The 6,693-nt window shown below is 59.2% G+C and overlaps 1 protein-coding gene across 7 annotated transcripts in view; it reads right to left on the reverse strand.

The window, feature by feature from the left end:
- PALD1 (phosphatase domain containing paladin 1) overlaps positions 1–6,333 on the reverse strand; it is an 89,765-nt gene extending 83,432 nt beyond the window's left edge. For 3 of the 7 annotated variants that reach the window (XM_057308586.1, XM_057308590.1, XM_057308583.1), the window contains exon 1: positions 6,147–6,288. The gene's annotated coding sequence lies outside the window, so the exon portion shown is untranslated. Of the gene's footprint in view, positions 1–5,951 lie in introns of all 7 variants that reach the window. The other 4 variants (XM_057308587.1, XM_057308584.1, XM_026504400.4 and 1 more) reach the window with 3 other exon arrangements.
- Between the last annotated feature and the right edge of the window lie 360 nt (positions 6,334–6,693).

The following is a 6,693-nucleotide window of genomic DNA, read 5'->3' on the forward strand; positions in this document are numbered from 1 at the left end:
ACTGGCATCAGGATGTCCTTCTTCTTTTTCCAAACATGAATCTGACACCCACTTCCCAGACACTCCCCTCGGTCCTCAGCGGGTCCTGTTCCCCCCACCCTGGGACCACCAGATCACATTTTACTAAGTACCTCTTTCTTTCAAATATTTGAGAAATACCCATCTCATACCCCAGCCCCGGGGGTCTTCAGCTGTTAACACCCCCAGGGCTTTCAAAGCTGGTGGGAACCTCCAGAGCCAGAAGAAACCTTAGCTATTTTTGTACCTCCAGACCCCCCAGGAGGCTCCTCCCCAAGGGGGTCAAGAAGAGAATGAGGCCCTTCTTTCTCTCACCACTCAGCACGCCTCCTACCCCCCAGGAAGCTGGTCTCCCGGCTCTGACCTCACACCTAGCTGACATTCGACGTTTAGAAACCTCTAGACAAATCTCCTTCTGGGGCCACCAGCCACCTCCCAGCCTGTGGGGGTGCAGTGCTGAGCTGCTGGAGGCACGAGGCAGCAAAGGGGTTAAAATGCCCTCTCTGCCAGTAGGGGGAGAGAAGGAGCGGTTGGGGAGGGCAGGAAGGAAATCCAGAGCCCAGTGCAGGGAGTCAGGAAAACCCCAGCAGGGTCTTGGAGGTGAGCATGCTGAGTGTTCCACTCAGGGCCCTGGCTGCCCCGCAAACCCCTTTGTACCAGCTTCTCTCACTTCCTCTCGGCTTCCCCCCAGATTACTCAGGGAAGGCCACCTCCCGCCTCCCCTTGGAAAACCACTATTCCAAAAGCCTCTGCGTGGCAGTGTTTAATGGGTAGAGAGTTCCATTGGGGGATAATGAGAAAGTTCTGGGGATGGATGGTGGTGATGGTTGCACGGTACGGACGTACTTGCTGCCACTGTCCCATACACTTAAAAGTGGTTGAAACGATCCATGTTATATTATGTGTATTTTGCCACAACTTTTTTAAAAGGACAGCCCACGGAATGGAGAAAATCGTCACCTACCCCACACCCAGACCAAATGCCTCCTCAAGGTCCCAAGGTCCAGCTCTGAGGAAGGAAGACTAGGGTGTGGGAGGCGAGGACCCCACACAGCCCCACGGTGGTGGCCCTAAATTCCCAAAGCCACCTCTCCCCTCCCTTCTCCCTGGTACCAGCCCTGGAGCACAGGGCACCGATCAGGCCAATGAAGGCCAGGAGACCCCAGTGCCAACCCCAACTGAGAAAGTCCTGGGAACAGCTCCAATATCCACGCAGAGGAGAGTAGATGAACAACTTGTGGTGTCCTCTCATGATGGAATACCCCAGCAACTAAAATGAATAACTACCCGCACAATGCCCTGCGTGAATCCCACAGACTCCGTGAGTGAGAGGAGCCAGGAGCAGAGGAGAAGGTGGCAGAAGAGAAGACGTCCTCCACCGAACTGAAGTCCTAGGACCGGCCACACTAGCCTGTGATGGTCGAGGTCAGAGAGTGGTCACCTCTGGGTGAGGGGCAACAACGACTGGGGTGGGGGGGGTGCTGAGGGAACCTTCTGGGGCACTGGGCACGTTCCACTTGTTGCTCCGGGAAGGGGTTACAGGGACGCACACGTCTGTGGAAGCGCATCAGCTTGGGACTGTGTTCACTCCCTCAGCCCCTTCACCCACTGAGTTCCAGCCTAACTTGTTTGAGTTCTTGCAACGGGCCAAGCACGGGACCTCCTCAGGGGCTTTGCGCTGGCTGGTCCCTCTTCCTAGAATGCTCTTCCTCCTGGCCTTCCTTCCTTCTGATTAGGCCTTTGCTCAAAAGTGGTCTTCTTGGAGCGGCCTTCCCTGCCACCCCACGTGAAGCCACCGCTCAGTCCCTCACTGTCGCCGAGCCCTGGATAATCCCCGGCACGGCACCCATCACCGTCCGATGTGCGAGTCGTCCCCCCTCCAAGGATGTCAGTCCACGAGAGCAGCGACATGTCCATCCGGGTTCACATCTGGACTCCGCCCAGAGCAAAGGCTGGCATACAGCAGTAGCCACTTCATAAATCTTTGTGGGTTGGACAGGCCATCTCTAGAGCAGGTCAGACTATGTCTCGCAACGTTACTCTCTTCGAGGTGGTGAGAGGGAATTCCTTTGTTTGGGTCTTCAGCCATCCCACAAACATGCCAGACAGGCCACTCTGTGCTGGGCACAACCCGAACTCCTGAGGGGTTCACCAGGGAGCAGAGGAGAAAGGCTCCCACCAGACCTTTCTAGTAGAGTGTGAGGAATGGGCAAAAGGGGCATGTGCCCGGGGCTGGGGCAACGTCCAGGGTGAGCGGTGGCTCAGCCTCCCAGTTCCCAGGGCGGGGGAACTGGAGTGGGCTCTGGGTGTGGCCATGGCTGCCCCAGCCAGCTGCACGTCTGGGCAGCAGGAGAGCCTGTGCTTTGGCAGGAAGCCAGCCCCTTCTAAAAGGCCAGAGAGCTCGGCCAAGGCCAGCCACTGTCCCCCTGCAGGCCCCATCCCCCGCTGCCATGGCAACCTGTTCTGTCAGGCCAGGGGCACCGAGCGCAGGGGGCACAGTGCCAGGAGGGTGACAGGGCATCTGCTGGGTTCCCCCGTCCTGGAAAGGGAGGCACCTCAGCCCGCCTGAGCTGTGGCTGGGAGGGCTGTGTGCCGTTGCTGTACTTTTCCCTGTGTGCGCGTGCGTGAGGCTGCCCAGGCCACGGTGGGCAGTGCCTCCCACACCTGCAGTTGGGGGTTCCAGCAGGGGGTCCGGAATCGTTCCATTGAGCTGTCCTTCACTGAGCGATCATTCCACACCAGGCATGGCTCTAAATACTTTCCACATATTTCCTCATTCGGGTCTCACGGTGACCCTATGAGGCAAGCGCTAGTCTCACTTTTACAGAAAAGCAGCCACAGGTTGGTGAACCGACTTGCCCCAGATCTCACAAGGAGTCAGCCACAGAGCCAGGATGAGAACCCAGGCAACTGGGCTCCGAAGTCTTCACATTAACCACCAGGAGGACGGCCTCTCCATAAGACGGAGTCCCCTTGTTTCCCACTAGTCACTAGTTCCGGAGCTCTGTACTGTCACCAAGGGGGAAAAAGGGTTAGATCCAATCTCTGGCTTAAGTTGCCACTAGAGCTCTGCAGGAGATGTTGGCACAAATAACCACGAGGCGAAAAAAGGAGGGGTGGGGGGCGCCTGGGTGGCTCAGTCAGTTGGGCGCTCGGCTCTTGATTCCATCTCAGGGTTGAGATGGGCTGGCGTCAGGCTCCTCGCTCAGCGGGGAATCTGCTTGAGGTTCTCTCTCCCCCTCTCCCTCTGCCTCTCTCCCCTCAGCCCCCCCCAAATAAATAAATAAATCTTAAAAAAAAAAAAAACTTTTAAAAAATAACCGTGACACGAAGCCACCGGTCTTAGTGCGGAGGGCAGGCGGGCTCCCATACCCGCCTTTTAGACTTCAGCCGCTGGGACCCGGTGAGCGGTCCTGGACGGGAGCGCCGGTGAAGCTCTGTCCTGGGACGCCACCTGCTGGCCAGATGGCGACAGGACCGCCTCGGCCGCCAGCCTCTCCTCCCCTCCCTCACAACAGGTAGCTCCGGGGTGCCCACGGTGTGCTTAGCACGTGCTAAGTGTAGACATGCAGAGTAACAGACGGGAAAGCCAACAGCCCTGGGGGCGCTTACAGTCTGGTGGCAGGGCAGACATAAACCAGTAGCTCCATGAGTAAAGACGAAACTAGAGCTGACTGTAAGTGCTCTGAAGGAAATATATGGGGTGTTTGGAAGGAGTGGGGGGGGTTCATCTTTGGACAGGGTTGTGGGGGGAGGCCTCCCTAAGGAGGTCATATTTAAGCAAAGACTTGAAAGCCGAAGAGGTGTCTGCCAGGCAGAGTGGGAGAAAGGGCATTGCGGGCAGAGGGCACAGCAGGGACAAAGGCCCTGGGGTGGGAAGAAGCTCATCAAAGCCCAGGAACTGAGAGAAGGCTGGTGTAGCCAGAGAACAACGAGGCCCACAGGGCAGGGGCTTCAGGAGCTCATATTTGATCCTCAAGGGTCTTCATGAGGGAAGTGCTGCAGTCCCTTCTATGACAGCAGCCCCCCAGAGGAGTGGATTACGGGGGGCAGTGGAGGAAGACCAGCAAGAAGGCCACTGCAGTTGTCCAGGCGAGAGATGACGGGGGCTGGGACCAGGGTGGTGACAGAGGAGATGGAGAGGAGCAGACAGCAGAGAGGGTTCTGGAGACAATTTTGGAAGCAGAACCAACAGGGCTGGAATCGGATTGGATGCTGGGGTGTGGAAGGAATCAGGGTGGAGTAACTGGGGCGAGGGAGGGGCTTGAGTGAAGTGGGAACAGTGGGGAAGGAACGCAGAGCTCAGTCTTGGATTGGGGGGAGGGGCTCAGGATGCCCCAAGGGAGCCCAGGCGAGATGTGCAGGTGGGCGGGGGATCAGGGTCCTGGGCTCCGAGGAGTGGTCTGGGGTAGAGAAGGGCAGGGCACCACGGGTATCAGGTGGGCTTTAAAGCCTCCAGGAGAAGCAAGAGGTGGGAGGAGAGGCGAGCCATCAGAGCGGAGCAGGGGTGGGGTAGAGGAAGCCTGGGGACAGGGACTGAGCAGGAATCACCAGGGAGGTGGAAGGGAAGCTGGGTGGCACAAAACCCAAAGGGTAGGGAAGTGTTTCAGCTGTGCCAAAGGCTGGTGTGAGGTCAAGGAGGGCTAGAACCTGGGCAGCGTGTCCCGCAACCCAGGCACAGTGCATGGGGACAGCACTCTTGGGGGTGAAGAGTGACCCGGGGGGCAGGGATTGTGGGGAGGCAGAACCCATCAGCAACTTGGCTGTGAGGAGAAGATGCAGCAGCTGGAAGGGAACTGGGGTGGGCAGCTGTAAAGAGGGGGCGTCGGGGCACCGTGGTGTGTGGGCTGACGGGAGCAGGGGCATGCAGGCAAATGGAGGACACTGGCTGGTCTGCAGGATCCAGCAGCTTTCCAGAGCCTTTCTTCTGCTCCATAGCCTTTCCTCCTGGTTTCTGTAGTCACCCCTGTAATGACCACCCCTTCTTCCGATGAGGGAAACTGAGCCCCACAGAGAGGCCCCAGGTCACAGGAGGGCTCTGCCCAAGCTGGCTCCTTCCACAGCAGGCAAAGGGGGTGGGTGATGGGGGGGTGGTGCCAGGCTGTATGGAGTACCGGGAAGCCAAGAATCATAGTGTGGTCATGGAAGCCCCTTGACCAGGTCTGGGTGCCCTTCCCTCCCTGCCAGGTTTGCACGCATGTGCACACACACACACACCTGGGCAGCGTGGCAGAGGACAGCAGACAGAGGAGGAACCCAAGAGAGATCACTTGTTGTGGGGCCTGAGACTCACGCTGTTGGGGGAGGGAGCCGTTAAAAGAAAATACAAACATACAAACACAAAATAGGGTGGGGGGCCTGGAAGGGTCTGAAACTTACACCTCATTAGCTTCAGGGTAACTTCACCTGGGTTGCCATGACCTCAAGCAAGGGACAGGGCCTCTCAGTGCCCTCTCTGTAGAGCTGCGAGCACCAAATGAGGCAAGTGTGCACAGCACTGCCCGCGGGGCTGGCTCGGGTGCAGGTGCCGCACACTGCGGCAGCTGCTAGTGTAGCCTGGGCTCCCCTGGGGCTAGAGGGTGTGGGGACAGCCCTGCTCTCAGTGAGCCCAGGCGCAGCAGCCCGGGGGCAGGAAACACAGAGGAGGACAAAAAGGGGGTGGTGGTATGTGCGTGACCCACCCCGCCTGTAGTACCCCCACCCCAGAGCTAGCCTGGCACCTCCGGGAGCCTCTGCAGATGGCCCTGAACTATGACTTTATCTTTACTCCCGGTTTACAGAGCAGGCCCATGCCACCCCTCCAGGCCGGCTGGCAGCAGGAGAATCAGGCTATTGGACAGAGGCCCAGTGTGGGGGATGGAGCAGGTGGGAGGGGGACATATCCAGCTGCCCCCAGAGCCCTGGACCACCCTGCTGCCCAGGTGGGGGCTCACCTCGGAGTGCCCCTTTTTGGCAGGGCTCAAGTGCAGGACCCCATGGCGGTGGTGCGACCCTCAGCGCTGGGGAGATGCCCACGGGGCGGCGGCAAGTCAGGGGCGCAGCAGACAGGACTGAGGCAACTGGGCAGCTCGCTCAAGCCAGGGCTTGGGGAGGGGGAGCTCCCGCCCTCTTGGCCCCGAGACACTCACCTCCTGTCCCCTCGCAGTCCGCCCCCCAGCCGCTCTGCCTGCTTTCCCGTGGAGGCGGGGCCGTGGGGTGCAGCGCAGGCTCAGCTCCTGTCCTGCTGGGTCCGCAATCTTGGGGCGCCCAGGCTGTGCCAGCGCACAGGGCACTGAGTGCAGGGGTCAAGAGGAGACTTCTGCTCCTTGGAAGCTCGTAGTGCAAGAGGAGGTGGGTCAGAGGGGGCATGATGTAAGGGCCCTGGAAGCATGCCAAGTGCGGAAACAGACTCGCCGAGGCCATGTGCCCTGGCCAAGGTCACATGCTGGTCTGGATCGAGCTGAGAGGAGATCCTAGGTGTCCCAACTCCCTTCACCTCCCCCCAATATACTACAAGTCTAATTGGTAGTAATTCAAACCAATGCCCTCTCCCCCTCCCGCCTCCCCTGACCTGGGGCGGGGGGGGGGGGGGTTCTTGGCTGGATGCCACAGCAGGGCAGGGCCCTGTCAGTTTCTATTACCAGTCCTTCTAGCTCTGCGAGGGCAGCACAGGACCTGAGGCAGGTACAGGTAGAA

This window comes from Ursus arctos, unplaced genomic scaffold (genome assembly GCF_023065955.2).
Source record: "Ursus arctos isolate Adak ecotype North America unplaced genomic scaffold, UrsArc2.0 scaffold_7, whole genome shotgun sequence".
NCBI lineage: Eukaryota > Metazoa > Chordata > Mammalia > Carnivora > Ursidae > Ursus > Ursus arctos.